Raw genomic sequence first — 19,467 nt, forward strand, 5'->3', positions numbered from 1 at the left:
CTGCTGAGGTAGAGGCAGCCCTGGTGGAATATGACCCGATTCCCTTGGGCACTGGTTTACCATGATGCAAGTAGCAGAAACAAATGCAGTGGCTTATCCACTTAGAAATAGTCTGCTTTGATATAGCCTTCCCCTCTGATCCTGCTGCAAATGCCACCAGTAGTTGCTCAGACTTTCTTCGAGATTTGGTCCCGTTTAAGTAGAATCTTAGTTGTCTGTGTATGTCCAATGAATACAGAATGCGCTCCCCCTTGTTCTAAGGATTTGGGTAAAATTTTGGCAGGTGAATAGTTTGGTTAAGAGCCACACTGGATACCACCTTAGGCGTAAAGGAAGGATTGGTCCTCAGGGACACCCTGTCCGGATAAAATGTAATAAAAGGCTCCACAGCCATGAGGGCCTGTAGCTCTGAAACCCTTCCTGTTGAAGTGATTGCCAAAAGAAAAGCCGTTTACCAAGATAAACTTTATATCCACAGTAGCTGCTGGTTCAAAAGGAGGCAGGGTGAGTTTTTCCAGCACAAAATTGAGGTCCCATGTAGGAGTTGGTGAGCTTCTGGGAGGCCTTAAATTTCTGGCCCCTCTAAGATACTGTTTTAGCAGAGGATGAGAAAAGATGGGAGGCTCCATGTTGTAATGAGCCGAGATGGCAGAGGCATGGATTTTTATTGTAGAAAAAGATAGGCCCTTGTCAAGCATCTCAGTCAAGTATTGTAAAATCTGAGGAATATTTGGATTTGCTGTGTCTGTTTCTTGTGCTTGGTTCCAAGCACAGAATCTCTTCCATTTATCAGCATAAGATTTTCTAGTACTAGGCCTTCTGGCTTCCAAAATGACATCCATCACAGATTTACTGAGAGGTGTTTGAATAATTACATGATCAGCCATGCTGCCAATTTCAGAGTTCGGAGCGGAGTGTGCAGAATTTGATTGCTCAGTTGAGACAGTATACGAGGTATTTGAGGCAAGTACCAAGGAGGGAGTTGAGACATATTCCTTAGAATTGGGTACCAGTGCTGGCGAGGCCAGTCCGGGGCAATTAGGATCATTTTTGTTTTTTCCTGCCTGACCTTTAGTAAGACCTTGGGGAGAAGAGGCAGAGGAGGAAAGGCACAGACAGATAGGTTTTTCCAACTGAAGGATAGGGCATCCACTTTCCATGCTTGTCTGCGATAAGTCCTTGTGCAGAATTTGTCCAGTTGATAATTTTGGGGAGAGGCAAAGAGATCCATGTCTGGGCTCCCCCATTTCTGTGTTACCATGCTGAAGAAGTGTGGATCCAGTTTCCAATCGTGAGGGTCCATACGATTTCTGCTTAGGTTGTCTGCCAGAGTATTTTGTTTTCCTGGCAGGAATTGTGCTTGAAGATGTACTTGGTAAGTCAAGGCTGTGTCCCACAATGCCATGGCTAGTCTGCAAACGGGGTAGAAATGTGTACCCCCCTGCTTATGTACCACATAACCGTGGTGTTGTCAGTCTTTATCAGTAGTTGTCCTGGATGAATTATGTCCTTGAAGACTGTCAGGGCATTCTGAAAAGCTAGCATCTCTTGCTGGTTGATATGCAGATGCATTTGTTTTGGGGTCCATATGCCCTGAATGCATCTCCCTGTCAGGTGGGCCCACCAAGCATAGTCTGATGCGTCTGTAGTTAGGGTTTGGGTGGCAGGGGGTAGAGTGAAAGACTGTCCCTTATCTTGGTGACATATCTCTGCCCACCAAAGAAACTCCTGTTGTAGGCAGGGAATGAGAGGAATCATTGTTTCCAGACTGTGACCATGTTGACTCCATAAACTTTTTAGATACCACTGAAGTTTCCTCATATGTAGTCTTGCATATGGAATTAGTAGAATGCAGGATGCCATGAACCCCAAAGCCTGCAGAATTTGTCTTGCAGATAACTGGGTGCTTGTTGCCATCTGTTTGAAGTATATAGTCAGTTGCCTTTGTTTGTCTGGTGTAAGGTAAGCCATCTGGGCAGTTATATTCAAGCTTGCACCCAGGAATGTAATTTTTTCAGAGGGTACCAGTTGTGATTTCTTTTCGTTTATTGTGTACCCTAGGCATGTTAGAAGCCTTTTTATAAAAGTCAAATGTTGAAGAAGAATGTCCTTGTTTTCTGCTTGAATGAGACAGTCTTCCAAGTAAGGATAGATTTGTATGCTTCTTTGTCTGCAAAATGCAATTACTGGTGCCAGGCACTTTAAGACTCTGGGTGCAGTAGATAAGTCAAAGGGCAGTGCAGAGAATTGGTAATGCATAAAAACTGCCTTGAAGCGGAGGTATCTTCTGCACGATTCCCTTATTGGGATATGCAGGTATGCCTCAAGTCTAGAGTCAGTAACCAAGCATTCTTGCCCAGCATGGGCAGTAGATGTTGTAAAGTCAGCATTTTGAATTTTGGAATGTCCAAGAACATGCTCAAAATCGATAAATCCAGTATTGGACGCCAGGCATGGTCTTTTCTGGGTACCAGGAGCAGTCTTGAATAAAAACCTTGTCCTTTTTCCTGTTCTGTTACTGGTTGAAAAGCCCTCATATCCATGAGGGACGCAGTCTTGAATAAAAACCTTGTCCTTTTTCCTGTTCTGGTTGAAAAGCCCTCATATCCATGAGGGACGTAACTTGTTTCTGAGCCTCTGCCCATTGATTTTGTGGCAGATCTGGCCAACCGTTTGGAATTGGCAAAGTATGGAAATTAAATCTGTACCCCTGGGATACTATGTTTAATACAAACTTGTCCTGGGTAATTAACTGCCAATTTTGAGCATGGAGTGCTAATCCCCCCCCCCAAGGGGGCTGCCAAAAGATAAGTGCTTGGTGATGGTAGAGGGAAGTCATTGAGACTGCTTACTGTATGATTGTGCTTTGTTTCCTCCAGATTTGGAGGTAGAGGCACCCCATTGCTTTGACCTGTAAGAACCCTGTGATTGGTATCTAGAGCCTTTTAAGTGCCTGGATTTGCCTTGTGAGGCTCTGTTGGACACCGGAAAGGACCAATTTTTAGTAAGCCAGTGCCTACTGAATCTGGGTGGCTGCACTTGCAAGAAATATTTTACAGTTTGCATAGATTTGTCTTTGTCTTCTATTTTATTTAAAACCTCTTCTCCCTTATTACCAAACAGAGTATCATGGTGTAAATGTGCAACCAATAATTTAGCTTTAACATGATCAAGCAGATTTTACTCCTTGAGCCAGGCATGCCTTCTAATCACAGATCCAGTAACTGCGGCCCTGTAAGAGGCCTCCAAGGAATCAAAACCACATTGCAAAGTATGCTTTCCAACCTGCTCTGCTGCATGCAATAATTCCTGCAATTCTTTATTTTCCACACAATCAGAAATTAACAATTTTCTGTTTCAATAAGCCCATAACATGCTGTTGATATTTAAGCATATGAAACTGCAGTTTAAGGCCCTAATTGCCAAGGCTGCAGATGTATAAACCTTCTTTCCCCATCTATCCGGCGCCCTGGAATCTCTATCAGAGGGGGTAGGATTTTTGGCTGTAGAGGCCTTTACACATTTGGAACCCTGTGAGATACTTTCAGGATCAGCAGGATTTTTGAATAAATATTTGTGGGAGTCAGGAACCCTGTAATATCTGTCTGGCTTACTAGGAGCCGGAGGTAGGGAATCAGGAGCCATGCTTGATTCCGAAAACACATCAACAATGTCCAATACAGAAGGTATAGCCAAAGGCCTATGCTGAGGAAGAAGGAAATCCATAAGCCTCTTTTTTGATTCAGAGAAATCCTGACTCTCCCGATGAAAATGTTCCCTTAAAGTATGCAAGGTTTCTCCAAAAGAATAATCCTCAGGAGGAGATGCAGATGGGATGGATTCTTCTGCATTTGAATCCTCATAGGGTGGTACAGAAAATTCCTGATCAGAAGAGGAATCAGAAGAAAGAGAAACCTGATCTGAAGATTCATAATCAGTCTTACCTAGGCCTCTTAGCAGGGGTCAGCCATTTTGATAATCTGTTTTTAGGCATAGGGGGGGGCCTGAGCACGTGGCTCATGCGTCGGTTTTTTAGACTGAAGTTGTTTTTAAAGCTGGCATCGGTTTTATATAGAAATAGAGGCCTGAAAACATCCTCAGAAGCCAGTACCCGCTCAGCGGCTCCAGACCCATCTGAGGGAGAGACATCCGTGGGTTCAATACTGAGAATCTTGCGGCATACCGGACTCCGCATGGATCTCGGTAGAGGCATGCGACTCAAAAGTAGCAGGTATCAGGGGCTGCAAAAGTGCCTCACTGAGTACCGGCGAACCGGTGGCTGGCTTAGGAGAAGCTTCGTTGTCGGTTTTAGACCTAGAGACAGTCTCTTTTTCTTTCGTTTTTTGTGAACTCCAGTAGTTGGATTTCTATCAGACGACATTTCATGGTAATTAAATCTGGATCCAAAATATTTTGAAGCAAAAATATACCGACGCTTAATAGTGCATTGGTTAAATCTAGCAAAAAAACGACAGCAAGGCACGTTATGATCTGGGCCTAGGCAAGGAATACAGTACAAATGAAAACCCTTATGAGGTATTTGTTTCCCACAAATAATGCAATTATTAACTTTTACTGACATCGGTAAGGAGCAAGAAAAAGTTTCCCCAATGGGGTTCTTAGCTTTACTTGAAGACTTTGGTTCTGAAACTCTAATGTAAAAATTTCCGACCGGCACCTGCGAACTGTTTTTGCTTCGGGCACCGCACGGCAAGAAAGACTGAATAAAATGGCGTTGGCTGCATGTTTTATACCCCTGATGACCCGACGTCATGGAAGAGGAGACAGCAACCGACGCAGGACCCAAGACTGATATTCAGGCCGACTGAGGGCAACCTGCAGCAGATTACCCAAATGTAATGACTGCAACAGTGAAACACTAAGATCTGTGCAGTAACTGACACCTGGTTCAAGGCTCCAGAGAACACCCCTGCAATACCAGGCTACAACTCTTACCACACTTTTCGGCCACAAAACCAAGACCGAAACACTAAAGGTGGAGGAGTGTCCATATTCACCAAGGATATTCACACCTCCAGGCTAGATGCCCAACACAATGCATCTGAAATTCTCCAGGTGCAACTAACACTAGGTAAGACTGCAATCCAAATTGTAGCTTGCTACAGATCCCCCACCATGCCCCAAGATTCTCACTATACCTTTCTAAACATAGTGGAAAATATTAAAATACAACCAAACACCCTAATACTGGGTGATTTCAACTACCCTGCCATTAACTGGGAAAACTACTCGGGTACCAACTCCTTTTCCCAACGTTCTTGGAATTCATAAATTCCAACACCCTGGATCAACTAATCCATTGTCCCACCAGGGGCTCAAATATCCTAGACCTGGTCATTATCAACATGGGAGATAGATGCTCAACACCAGTGGTCACCCCCCTCATTGGTCAGGTCTGACCTGAAGAAAATCACCCTTGACATCCACATCCCACCCTCACCCCCTAGTAAGGAAACCTTAAAAAACTTCTCCAAAGCCAACTTCATGCTACTGAAGTCAGAAGTGACGAACTTCATGACACCCATGCAGGCAGGATCTGAAAGTTTGACTGCAGAATCTTACACTAAGGCACTGTACAAGCACATCCACTTGTGCATGAATCGTGCCATCCCAAATAGAACCAAGATGCTCTCCTCCAAAAACTAATCTGGTGGTCCCCTGCTCTAAAACTATACAACAGAAGGAAGAAACTGTTGCAGAAAGAGGAAAATTCCAGGATGCAAAAAAACTCCCCCACCAGTCTCAGAAAGAAGCTGAGATCCCTCAAAATCCTCAAACGCTAGTTACGAAAATAAAATTGCCCAAGATTCCAAAGACAACCACAAGGCATTCTATAGTTATGTCAAGAATCTAAATGGCAATGCTCAGATCTGCTCTGAGCATCAACAGAATGGCATTAAATATACTGATCCCAAGGATATTGCCAATATCATGGCAGATCGATTTAGTGCCAACTTCACCCCCCTCTAACCGCCCTAAAGGGCCCATCTGAATACCAAAAGATTGCCAAATTCCAGTAATCACGGCCACACAGGTAGAAACCGCACTCCAAAGCTAAGAATACAGCATCCACGGGACCAGATGACATCCCAGGCTGTGTACTACATGAACTACAAAATGAACTGGCACCTCACCTAAGTGTCATGTTTAATCATAGCCTCACCTCAGGCTTTGTGCCCACTGAGTGGCGCACAGCTACAGTTATTCCACTCCACAAGGGGGGATCCACCTTGGATCCCGGGAACTACAGTCCCATCAGTCTGACGAGCCTGATCTGCAAGGGCATGGAATGCATTATCATGGAACTTATAAACAAAGACATTGGCAACCTTCAAACACTGGACCCCACCCAGTCTGTTAAGGGCCGACCTGGTCTCCTGAACCTGACTGACTTCTTCGAATCAGTTTCCAGAGCTGAGGACGAGGGTAAGGCGGTCCACAAAGCCTATCTGGACCTCATCAAGGCCTTCGACACCATCCCCCACTCTGGAATCATAGATAAACTTACTAAGCTGGGCATACATCCCTACGTCACTAAATGGGTTGCCAACTGGCTTACTGACAGAACCCAGACTGTAAAGGTAGCCGACTTCAAATCCTGCTCCAGACAAGTGACAAGTGGAGTACCTCAGTGTTCAGTCCTGGGACCACTCTTGTTTGGAATCTACTTCTCTGAAGTACAGGCCAACACTAAGGGACTCTGGCTAACAAAGTTCACAGGACTGCAAACTGGGAGCCATTATTGAGTCCTCAAATGATGTGGATATTCTACAAAAGGGCCTTACAGAAACAGATGCCTGGTGCCAGAGCCATGGGCTCAAGCTTAATGCCAAAAAATGTATAGTTATCCCGTTTGGAAAAAAAAATGTACCCATGAATTACCACATAGGTGGCAGTACACTAATCAAAAGTGTGAGGAGAGACTTGGACACAGGTGGACAGTGGTCTCACTTTCGATAACCACATCGCCACAACAGTCAGGAAATCCTATGTGGCACACCTCATCACTATGGGCTTTTCACTAGAAAAAAAGGAGGTCATTGTCCCACTGTACTCATCCCTCAATAGACCCATTATAAAGTACAATGCCCTGTTTGGTATGTAACTCAAGACATCTGCAACAGCTGGAAAGGCCACAGAAATACCTCACTAAAAGAATCACAGGCCTAAAGCAGATGCATTATGCTGACCGTCTAAAAAAAAAAAAAAAAAAAAAAAAAAAAAAAAACACTCCAGCTATACTCCGTGGTATATTGTCTACTCAGAGGTGATCTCTGCTTAGCATACAAGATCATGTCAAACCTTCAGCTGTTGGACATGCTCCACTTAAAGAAATCCCAATCCCTCAGAGCCACATGCTCCAGGGATCTAAACCTTGTCAGCACAATGAACAAAACATGCTGGAAGGATAGGTTCCTGACCCAGGGACTCCCCATACTCTGGAAAAGACTGCCCATACATGTCAAGCAGAGCGCCTCCTTGGCCCTCTTCAAAAGGAACCTTGATTGGATGGGAGATGGGAAATTCACCCCAGGGATCATGTCAGTCGCCCTTCTAGACAGGGGTCCAGAAAAGTAAATATTGTGGGAAGAAATATCCAGGGAATTGTTATGGCTAGGCTTGTATAGGCCCTAGGGCCGATAGCCTAGTACCAACCTATGAACCTATAGCTAAACTAAGTTTCACTATATTTTTCTGCCTGAATCAAGGAGAATTACTATTCCCTACTTACCTAACAGAGTAAGGCAGATGATATGGTGAATGGTGGTCCTTGTTGTCAGGCCCAAGACAGAATACTCAATTCTGAGAGATTTCTCTTTGTAATATCTAAAACTTTCAAGATGGCTGGCAGAATGACCTCATCTGTTCACCTGACTCTAGGTGCTCACACTATTCCCCTTTGAAGCTTGAGACAGGATGTTAGCATAGATGTGATGACATGCATATCTAAAGTTTATGGCAGTGCCTGGGGCTTCCCCTCTTTACTAAGCTATTGAACAAAGGCTTCTTACAGACAACAGTCTCCAGTCCTGTTCAGAGCTGAGAGATGAGCACTTCCATGGTCCCCACAGTGGTCCAATTAACAGTATTTTTTTTTTTTTTTTTTTTTTTTACAGAAGTTAGCTGTTTAACCCCTTCTCTTACAGTGTCCTTTGCTAACATATATACATACAGTGTCACATGTACATTCCTTCTCTGTCCAGCAGGACCCATTGTTGATGCATTTTTTTTTTTTTTTTTTTTTTTTTAACACTAGCAACTTTACAAACACATTTTGATTTTCAAATGGTGTACAGTTCTAATACCTCTGCAACAAACATCTGTACAAAACAGTTTGATATTCAAATGCCATACATTTCTAATACATTTGTAACACAAGCATCTTGTATAACCCAACTTGACATTCAAAGGACATATCATTCTTTAGAGAACTCCAGCAGGCTATGCTGGCACTATCCCATATCATTACATTGCTCATAACACTGAATACTCTAAATGAGGTCCAGAATTCCTGTAGAGAATTACAGATGATTTTATAAGCAACAGATCCAAAGCATGGCTAACAATGCTCGTGAGCACTCTACAGCAACTTTAGGCCAACACTAACCAAACCTCATGGTAGGTGACCAATTTTCCATACATGGGGAATTACATAAATGACAATGCAATGATGACAGTGTAGAGATGCTATGAGTCTGCATATATTGTGAATATGTGCTATAGGATTTCCACTTTAGACAAATGTATAGCACTGCCATTTCAAGAAGCACTGCCTCCAATAATACACACAGTATAGGGAGAATGTATTTCTGATGAATGAACTAAACATAGTTCTGTTATTTTGTATGGAATAAAAGGTACCATTTGATTGCAAATATCAGGAACTCCTGACATTGATACTGCCATTCAGCATGACTGGGTAACCAGAGATGATGATCATGATGATGACAGAACTGGTATCATTTTTAAGAAGTAAAGCTGAAACTATATTCCAGCCAGAAAAAAAAATGCATCAAAGTAGTGTCCCTCAAGCTCAGATTAAAAATACATTTTTACCTAAAACAAGAAGCTTTACTACACAAAGTCATTGTTTTACTGATTTTTAAGCTGCTGTGCCCTAGAAACTGAACTTTTGTCAAATATGACAAAGTTAACCCACCACACCTGTTTAACTTTGCAAAGCCTTTTGGACTTCAGAGTAGAGGAGCAGCTAAGCTGGACAAAGACCCAAAAAGAAATTCAGATAAACAGTTGTAGCCCACGGACAAAGAAGTGGAGGCAATACACAGTTCTTTTACATTCTCATAGGACCAGAGTGTTGCATGTGAGTCAGCGATTATTAGTAAGCTCAATGAACATTTTGTGTCAGAAAGAAATGTTATACACGAATGGGCTGCCCTATGGCATGCTTCCAGAGATGTGTACAAACATGTTGAAACTTCTGTAGGTCAGTTTTATGAACTTGCTAAAACATGTGGGCTTAATGAAATAAAAAGTGAACAAATCAGACATAACTGATTGGGTTGGCTGATGTCAAACGGTCTTAAAAGTTACAACCTGAAGTAAATTTAACTTTATTAACAAATATAAATAGCCACAAAGGCTGAATCAGTAAAAAAAAACATGCTGACAAGTATGGCAAATAATGCATATGAAATAAAACAGACAAAATAGAAAATTTATAAGTAAATGGAATATTGGTCAAAGTGTGTGCCATGCAAAGACTGGCAAATACATAAAATGCAACTGTGACACTGAGTCAGAGAAGAGTGCAGCGTGAGGTAGAAGGTATAAGAAATGTAAAAGGCTGGACATTTTGCTGTTTGTAACATGAAAATAATTAAAGAAACTGCTTCTCAGAATAAAACTGAAAATAATCTTCAGGGAATAAAGCTGAAATTTTGGGGAACATTTTCATGTTTACAGAAATTCAGTTTACAATAACAGTTTAAAAGTCAGTAACTGCTGGGTTCAGTAACTGTTATGTTTAATACTGAATCAGACTGGCAAGTCAAAATCCCTATTCACAGTACTATAGTGAGACTCAGGTTTGATACAGGGGCTGAAGTTAGTTATATCACATGTAACTTGCATAAATATCTCAGAGTCTACAGCTGGATGGAGCGGAGATATAGAGATGGAGCCCTGCAGGCAAACTCAAGTACATTTATAAACTTTCAGCAATATCTGAGTGGAAAGGGCACAAGTTTGAGTTTTGTTTATGTAACGGATGGTCTGTACTGTACATAAGTAATCTGCTTAGGAGAGCTGTGACATATGAAACTGGGCTAATTTTTGGAAAAAATTAAGTCAGTATGGATGTGTTTGGTGAAACTGGTCTGCTTATGAAGATTAAGATGAAGTCATATGTTGTTACATATATCTTGACCCCGCCCAGAAGAGAGCTATTGCCTATGCTGTCTAAAAATAGAGGCAGAACATAAAATTCAGATTGAAACTAAATGCCAAAAAATGCTTTACTGTATCCTTTGGGAAGTCATCTACCCCATGGATCTACCACAGACAATACACCCCTAAGAGCTGACCCAGCTGTTCAGGATTTGGGAACTTATGTGGACAGTGACCTACATTTTGACCAACATGTGTTTGTTGGTATAAGTCATTCTATTTTGCACAGCTTATAAAACAAAGGAATTATATGCCTAAACCTAGGAATGTCATAGACCTCTTTACTCAGCCCTCATTAGGCTGATCATTGAATATAATGCCCCCTTTGGCATGTATTTGTCCAGACACAAGCAACAACTGGAATGCCCACAGAGATACCTTACTAAATGGCTATAAGGCAAAAACAACATGTCCTATATGAACCAACTCAAAGCCCTGTCACTATACTGACCTGTGTCTGGCATACACGGCATCCTCCGACCCATTACTGATGGATTTACTGCACATCATCATGTCAAACTGCATCAGAAATACCCAGTCTAAACATCTTTTAAAACATCAACAGAATGGTTTGGAGGGACATGTATATCTTGCAGAGGATACTGCTGCTGTGGAACAGTCTCTCAATTCACATTAAACAAAGGTCATACCTGTCCATATTCAAGTTCAACTTAGATCTACGGATGGGAAACAGAATATTTACCCCAGGACTGCCCCAGTACTATTAATGGACAGTGACAACTCAAATGCTTTAATCCCATGCATGGGTCCCCTCTAATTATCTATGGGTGGCAGAGTGGTACTTTGGAGTGACTATGGTGTACAGGGTTCCCAGTGCTGATTATACAGGGGTCCAGTAAATAGTGTGTTATGAAATAGCCAGGGAATTGTTATGGCTAGGCTTGTACAGGCCCTTAAGCCAATAGCTTAGTACCGGCCTATGAACCCATATCAAGATTCCAGTTATTCTCATTAGGAGTAATATATCAACCATGGGATGGGCAAAGCCAAATTAAGCCAAAAGGGATAGGCTATTTCAAGCACAAAAATGGAAACTGGCTAGGCTTAAAATCCCCCACAAAGGCGGCTAGCCTAGTACTTACACCACTGTACTTTCTTGCATTCACAGATTCATAGGCAAGAATTTACCGCAACAGTGGATGTCTGACTGATCACTGTTGTGTATTAGTAATTGATGAGATACCCTACCAGGAATAGTTGCGTGTTGCATGTCTGGCCAGCTTACCAAAGCCTGTGGTCCTTCCTCTTGAGCTGTATATGTCTGATGTATGACCAAAGCTCAAGAGAGCTAGGAAGTACACTAGGGATTTATGGGTGTGAGTTACTTCAGGACATTCTTGCCCCAGACTACTGAAATGAATACTGAAGCAGAAGTGGTAAACTATATATAAATATAAAAACCATTTACATGCCAACAGGGAAATGGGAAAGAGTGAGAAACCTGCTCGCCTCAGCCAAGACCAAGAACAGAAAGGAAGGGAGCACTAGGATGGGATGCAATACTACTAGAGTGATCAAACATATTGCACACCTGTACTATTTATTTATTTATTTATTTATATTTGTTGACCGAGACTGTCCGACTGGACGTAGGTCCATTTTCATCGGAGGCCCGGGGAGAAAAGCTCCACAGTTAAAATAGACCGTAGTTACATTGGATTACATAGCGATTAACAATTTACAAAGCAACTACTTACAACATATTTACAGATGAAGAACATAGTATGTCAGTAGACAACTAGAATCTTTATTTGTGAAGTACATAACAGACATTAACAAATGTTAAAATAAGAAGTTCCTGCTATATAAGTACTAGGCTTATGAGCATCTGAGCTTGCTATAATCAAGGTAGTTAGTGGAGTGGAAAGAAAGGTAGTGGTTGGATGGGATGGGTGATATTAGAGTGGGAGTTGCAAGGGCATAGCCAGCATGTTTTTAGGTGGGCTTTTAGTAAAGTTTTGAAGTGGGTGAATGATGGTATGGAGGTAATTGTGGGTGGGAGGGAGTTCCATAATTTGGCTATGGTGCAAGAGAATAATGCTTCACCAGCAGAGTTATTGGCTTTAGTGATCTGCAAGTGATTTTTGTTGCTGGATCTTAGTGGTCTGGTGGTGCGATACGGTTGGAGTAGATTCTGGAGGGATGGGACATTTAGTGGATGGTTTACTAGTTTGTGGGCGAGTGAGAGTTGATACCGCTGAAGGAGATGAGGGAGTTCAAGCCAGCCCAGTTCAGCAAGTGAGAGAGTGGTGACTACGGTAGGATGCCCCTGTGGCGAATTTGGCAATTTTGTTGTAGCAGGTCTCTAGCTTGTTTAGATCGCATTGCCTTAGGTTGATATATATTGGAGAAGCATAAAGTAGGGTGGAGATAAGGTGGGAATTTGCTATTGAAATCTTTGCTGCTTTGGTGAGAAGATGCTTATTTCTGTATAACGCTCCTAGTTTTTTGTGGACTTTTTATGGTCATGGATATGCGAATGTCAAATTTTAGTTTGTCTATTTCCACTCCTAGCAATTTGGTGTGTTCAGTTGGGTATATAGTGGTGTTATCTTTTGCTGTGATGTTAAAGTGAGAGTGGTTTTGAGTATGTTTGGTGGGTTGGAAGATGAGTAGTTTAGTTTTGTTTGGGTTGTGTATTAATTGGGCATCGGATAACCAAGTTTCAGAGGAAAAGGCTTCCTGTGTGACCTTTTGCAGTTTGGGTAGGGACTGGGCTGAGCAGATGATGGTCAAGTCATCTGCGTATTGTATGAGTGTGCCATGTGTGGTGGCAGAGGCTAGATTATTTGTGAAAACAGGGAAGAGTAGGGGTCCAAGGATGGATCCTTGGGGAACCTCTACGGAGGCAGGTAGTTGGGGAGATGTGTCATTCTGCCATAAAACGGATTGTTGGTGGTCAGACAGGTAACTGAAACCAGTTGGTGACTGATTGTGAGAAGGATAGGTTATTGAGGACAGAGATAAGTTATTTGTGTGGGACCATGTCAAAATCCTTTAGATAGGTCTAGGAAAGTAGCAGAGGAGAGACAGCCATTGTTTTTATGCTGAAGGATAGTGTTAGTAAAGGAGAGTAAGGCAGTGGTGGTGCTACGGTTTGGTCGGAAACCATGCTGAGTATTGGAAAGGAGGTCGTTAAGTAAGGAGGTAGTCTGAGACCTGAGAGTGTATGCATCTCTCTAATATTTTGGAGAGTGGAGAGAGAATAGCTATGGGGTGATAATTGGTTAGCTCTGTGGAGTGTCCGCCTTTGTGGAGGGGAATTATATGCGATACTTTCCATAGTGTGGGAACATAACTTTCTGACAGAGATCGGTTAATCAAGATGGATACTGGGTAGGCCAGAGCATCAGCTGCGATTTGCAGGTATTCACTTGGGAGGTTGTCTGCTGCTAATTTGGTGGGTTTAAGTTTAGTTAAGAGTTTTTTTATGCTGGAGGTAGGTACAGGAGAAAAAGAGAAGGCAGTGGGGAGATTAGTAGTTGAAGGTGTGGGTTGGAGGGGGGGGTTGTGTTGTTTAGCTAGTGATAGTATGGTTTGTGTGAAGTGCGTGTTGAATGAGGTAGCAATATTTTCTGAGTAGTGAGGGATGTTAGCAGGAGGGGTACTGACTTTACCTGGGTGGAGGATGGAGTTTATGGAGGACCAGAATTGTTTGGGGCGGTGTTCGGAGGAGTCTAGGGCAGACTGGTAGTATTGGAATTTGTCCTGTTTTATTAGTTTTTTGACTATTGCGTAGTTCTAGGAATTTCCATCTAGTTGAGGGGGTCTTGGTTTTGCGTCAGTGCTCCCAGGCTTTATCCCTGTTTTTCATTTCTGACTTAGTGGTTTTCTGTAGCCACGGAGAGGGTTGTGCTTTGATTCTGGACAGTCTTATGGGGGCATGGTAATTAAGGATGTTCAGGAAGGTGGTATTAAAAAATTTAACTGCGTCATCAAGACTGAGGTACTTTAGAGGATGCCAGTTACATTCTTTGAGGGATGAGATGAACGTGAGTGGGTTAAAGTTTATTTTTTTACGTATCGGACGGTAGACAGGTTTACCTTGGTACAGGTATTTTTTCAGTAGGAATGTTGGAAAGTGATCACTGAGGCCATCTGATAAGCAGCCTGTTATATATGACTGGGGGCTCTTACGGACTAGTATCCAATCCAGGGTAGTGTGCTTGCAGGAGTTTTTATTTATCCTAGTTGGCGACTGGACTAGTTGGGTGAAGCCATGAAGGTTTACATGATGGGTTGGGATGGTTGCCAGAACAGGATTGCCAGTTAATATTGAAATCACCTAAAATGATAGTTTCTTGGGGGAGATGGTGGGTAGGCCAGCTGAGGAAGTTTTCTAGTGGAGGGATGTTTTGGCCAGGTGATAAGTAGCATCCAATTATGTTGATAGTTTTGTTTTGGTTTATTTTGAGGTTGGTATACATTATTTCTTCATTGCCTATTTGTGGAGCTGATGATTTTAAGATCTGGATGTTTAGATGCTGTTTAAATATTATAACTACACCACCTCCTTTCTTGTTTAGCCGGTCTCCTCTTAGTATGCCATAACCTGTAGGGAGTATTTGCTCACTGGTAATGTGAGGTTTTAGCCAGATTTCTGTCAGGATGACTATATCTGGGGAGTACAAGTCTATGGTGGCATGGAGTTCATGTCTATGGTGGCATGGAGTTCATGGACTTTGTTGGACATACTTCTACTATTTAGGCTTAGTAGAAGTAAGTCATTTGGCTTTCTATTGGCTGTAATATGGGAGGCGTTGTGGTTTCTAGTCTGATTATGATGATTGGGGTTGGAAATGGTAGGGCCAGGGTTGGCCAGGGTTGGGGTGGATATCTCCACTTAGGGCTAGTTTTGATATGCATGAGGTTATTAGTTTTCTCAGTTTTTGAATGTGTTTGTTTATAAGGGAAACTTTATGATTGTGCTCTTTGAGTAATAGGTATGGTGGGAGGGTTACTATGTTAAGTTGTAGGGATGCATTATGTTAGAGTAACATAGCTGGAAGAACATGTGGGGGTGCATAGGGATGATTCTTGAGTTGGTAGGAGGGGAGCTGAGTGAGGGTGAGACATGAGTGGTGGTGTGAGTAGTAGTACAGTGGTAGTGGTTGAGTGCGGAATGATAGAGCTTTGGTAGGCTGTAAGATATGCAAGGAGAGTGCATGCAGTGAGCATAGGTAAGGTATGCTTGTACATGTTAGTTGAGGTGGTGCGATAGTAGTGGGAACATGGAGGAGGTAGTGTTGGGTTAGCGCTGTGGTTGGCTACTGGAAAGATGGGAGGGGTTTGTGAGTGGAATAAAGGGGGGACCACTGGGGAGGGAGGAAATAGGGGGCAGGGTGGGGAGCAAAGCGGGTAGAGACACTGTTAGTTTATCTTATGAGGGGGCTGGAAAAATCAGGTAACAGAGTTAATTGATGAATGAACATATGATAGTGACAAAGGTGGTTGTAGTTTTAAAAATGGTGCCTGCCACAGGTAATATTTATTAACTTTGGGATTGTCTTAAGGTAATAAACAGGGAAGGGGGAGGGGAGAACAAGGGTGTGAGCAGACAGTTCTTTGTACTGCTGCTACTGAGCCAAAGCAAAGACAAGTTAGTGTTTGAGAAACAATCACTATTGACCAAGGACTGCGCTGAAACCGTAAGTCATTTCTTAACCATTTTCAGGTGGAAAAACAGGATAACCTTGTATCAGTAGGCCACTATGGTCTCAGTTTAAATTAACAAACACACAGTATTGATCAGATTATGGATACTATCTGCTAACAGAAGGGAATAAGAGAGAAAGTGGAAGATGAGTGTGTGTGTGTGTGTGTGTGTGTGTGGGGGGGGGCTGCTTACAAGCCAAAGCAGAGTGCTCTCCAGGGGAAAATGAATATTGGCTCAAACAGGTAGACACATACTCAAAGTTAACTTTAGTTGTTTGCAGACAGTTCAGACCCGAACTGCGCTTGAATGATAAGGGTGGTACCACAGTTGAATAATTAAGAGTGGTGTTAGGTCTACAAAAGAAGAGTAGAGAGAGGAGTAAGCACTTTGAGATGGTAAAGATATATTATAAAGATTACAAATTTCCATCTAGTTGAGGGGGTCTTGGTTTTGCGTCAGTGCTCCCAGGCTTTATCCCTGTTTTTCATTTCTGACTTAGTGGTTTTCTGTAGCCACGGAGAGGGTTGTGCTTTGATTCTGGACAGTCTTATGGGGGCATGGTAATTAAGGATGCTCAGGAAGGTGGTATTAAAAAATTCAACTGCGTCATCAAGACTGAGGTACTTTAGAGGATGCCAGTTACATTCTTTGAGGGATGAGATGAACGTGAGTGGGTTAAAGTTTATTTTTTTACGTATCGGACGGTAGACAGGTTTACCTTGGTACAGGTATTTTTTCAGTAGGAATGTTGGAAAGTGATCACTGAGGCCATCTGATAAGCAGCCTGTTATATATGACTGGGGGCTCTTACGGACTAGTATCCAATCCAGGGTAGTGTGCTTGCAGGAGTTTTTATTTATCCTAGTTGGCGACTGGACTAGTTGGGTGAAGCCATGAAGGTTTACATGATGGGTTGGGATGGTTGCCAGAACAGGATTGCCAGTTAATATTGAAATCACCTAAAATGATAGTTTCTTGGGGGAGATGGTGGGTAGGCCAGCTGAGGAAGTTTTCTAGTGGAGGGATGTTTTGGCCAGGTGATAAGTAGCATCCAATTATGTTGATAGTTTTGTTTTGGTTTATTTTGAGGTTGGTATACATTATTTCTTCATTGCCTATTTGTGGAGCTGATGATTTTAAGATCTGGATGTTTAGATGCTGTTTAAATATTATAACTACACCACCTCCTTTCTTGTTTAGCCGGTCTCCTCTTAGTATGCCATAACCTGTAGGGAGTATTTGCTCACTGGTAATGTGAGGTTTTAGCCAGATTTCTGTCAGGATGACTATATCTGGGGAGTACAAGTCTATGGTGGCATGGAGTTCATGTCTATGGTGGCATGGAGTTCATGGACTTTGTTGGACATACTTCTACTATTTAGGCTTAGTAGAAGTAAGTCATTTGGCTTTCTATTGGCTGTAATATGGGAGGCGTTGTGGTTTCTAGTCTGATTATGATGATTGGGGTTGGAAATGGTAGGGCCAGGGTTGGGGTGGATATCTCCACTTAGGGCTAGTTTTGATATGCATGAGGTTATTAGTTTTCTCAGTTTTTGAATGTGTTTGTTTATAAGGGAAACTTTATGATTGTGCTCTTTGAGTAATAGGTATGGTGGGAGGGTTACTATGTTAAGTTGTAGGGATGCATTATGTTTGAGTAACATAGCTGGTAGAACATGTGGGGGTGCATAGGGATGATTCTTGAGTTGGTAGGAGGGGAGCTGAGTGAGGGTGAGACATGAGTGGTGGTGTGAGTAGTAGTACAGTGGTAGTGGTTGAGTGCGGGAATGATAGAGCTTTGGTAGGCTGTAAGATATGCAAGGAGAGTGCATGCAGTGAGCATAGGTAAGGTATGCTTGTACATGTTAGTTGAGGTGGTGCGATAGTAGTGGGAACATGGAGGAGGTAGTGTTGGGTTAGCGCTGTGGTTGGCTACTGGAAAGATGGGAGGGGTTTGTGAGTGGAATAAAGGTGGGACCACTGGGGGAGGGAGGAAATAGGGGGCAGGGTGGGGAGCAAAGCGGGTAGAGACACTGTTAGTTTATCTTATGAGGGGGCTGGAAAAATCAGGTAACAGAGTTAATTGATGAATGAACATATGATAGTGACAAGGGTGGTTGTAGTTTTAAAAATGGTGCCTGCCACAGGTAATATTTATTAACTTTGGGATTGTCTTAAGGTAATAAACAGGGAAGGGGGAGGGGAGAACAAGGGTGTGAGCAGACAGTTCTTTGTACTGCTGCTACTGAGCCAAAGCAAAGACAAGTTAGTGTTTGAGAAACAATCACTATTGACCAAGGACTGCGCTGAAACCGTAAGTCATTTCTTAACCATTTTCAGGTGGAAAAACAGGATAACCTTGTATCAGTAGGCCACTATGGTCTCAGTTTAAATTAACAAACACACAGTATTGATCAGATTATGGATACTATCTGCTAACAGAAGGGAATAAGAGAGAAAGTGGAAGATGAGTGTGTGTGTGTGTGTGTGTGTGTGTGTGTGTGTGTGTGTGTGTGGGTGGCGGGGGGGGCTGCTTACAAGCCAAAGCAGAGTGCTCTCCAGGGGAAAATGAATATTGGCTCAAACAGGTAGACACATACTCAAAGTTAACTTTAGTTGTTTGCAGACAGTTCAGACCCGAACTGCGCTTGAATGATAAGGGTGGTACCACAGTTGAATAATTAAGAGTGGTGTTAGGTCTACAAAAGAAGAGTAGAGAGAGGAGTAAGCACTTTGAGATGGTAAAGATATATTATAAAGATTACAAAAAAACAAACTGAGCAAATAGCTACTGTATGCAGGAAAATGTCTTGAACCAACTATTAATATATGCAGATACTGAGCCAATTGGAAAAAAATCTGTTAGATGTCACATTTTCCTGAGAGCAGTATTCCAGTATTAGTGATGGGAAGATTCCCAAACCTGCGTAAGTGGAGAGGGGAGATGGAATGAGCAGCTGAGCTGCAGTCCAAGGCTACTTGAAGGATGGATCTAGCAAATCCATTGCTAACCATGAGGGAGAAAGTCAAAAACAACAACCTTATACTGCTGTTTGGTAACGATATGGACAGAAGAAGTAGGTGCTTGTAGAAGGGATTCAGAATTCAGAACTTTGAAGAAAAGCTCCAAACAACGCAACAGTTCTAGCAGAATGAGGTTTAACTAGACCTAGAGGGGTGGCCATTTCAAAAGGTAGAAATCCACGAGTGAGTTTTGTATCATTCCCATTTCTCTCAATTGTGGCAATCTCAGAGTTGGTATATGTAAGTTTGGGGTGTCCTTTATATAAAAAAATAAATAAAAAAAAGAGAAGTTTAAAACAGAAGAGTGATGTTTGTGATTCACTCTGGATTTCTTT

At 42.4% G+C, this 19,467-nt stretch overlaps 1 protein-coding gene across 1 annotated transcript in view; it reads right to left on the reverse strand.

Annotated features, from left to right (window-relative positions):
- The window catches only part of FBXO25 (F-box protein 25), an 813,655-nt gene that overhangs the window by 263,935 nt on the left and 530,253 nt on the right, over nucleotides 1–19,467 (reverse strand). The gene's annotated exons all lie outside the window — the stretch shown is intronic.

The sequence above is a fragment of the Protopterus annectens genome, chromosome 1.part1 (assembly GCF_019279795.1).
Source record: "Protopterus annectens isolate FY-2018-M chromosome 1.part1, PAN1.0, whole genome shotgun sequence".
Lineage (NCBI taxonomy): Eukaryota > Metazoa > Chordata > Ceratodontiformes > Protopteridae > Protopterus > Protopterus annectens.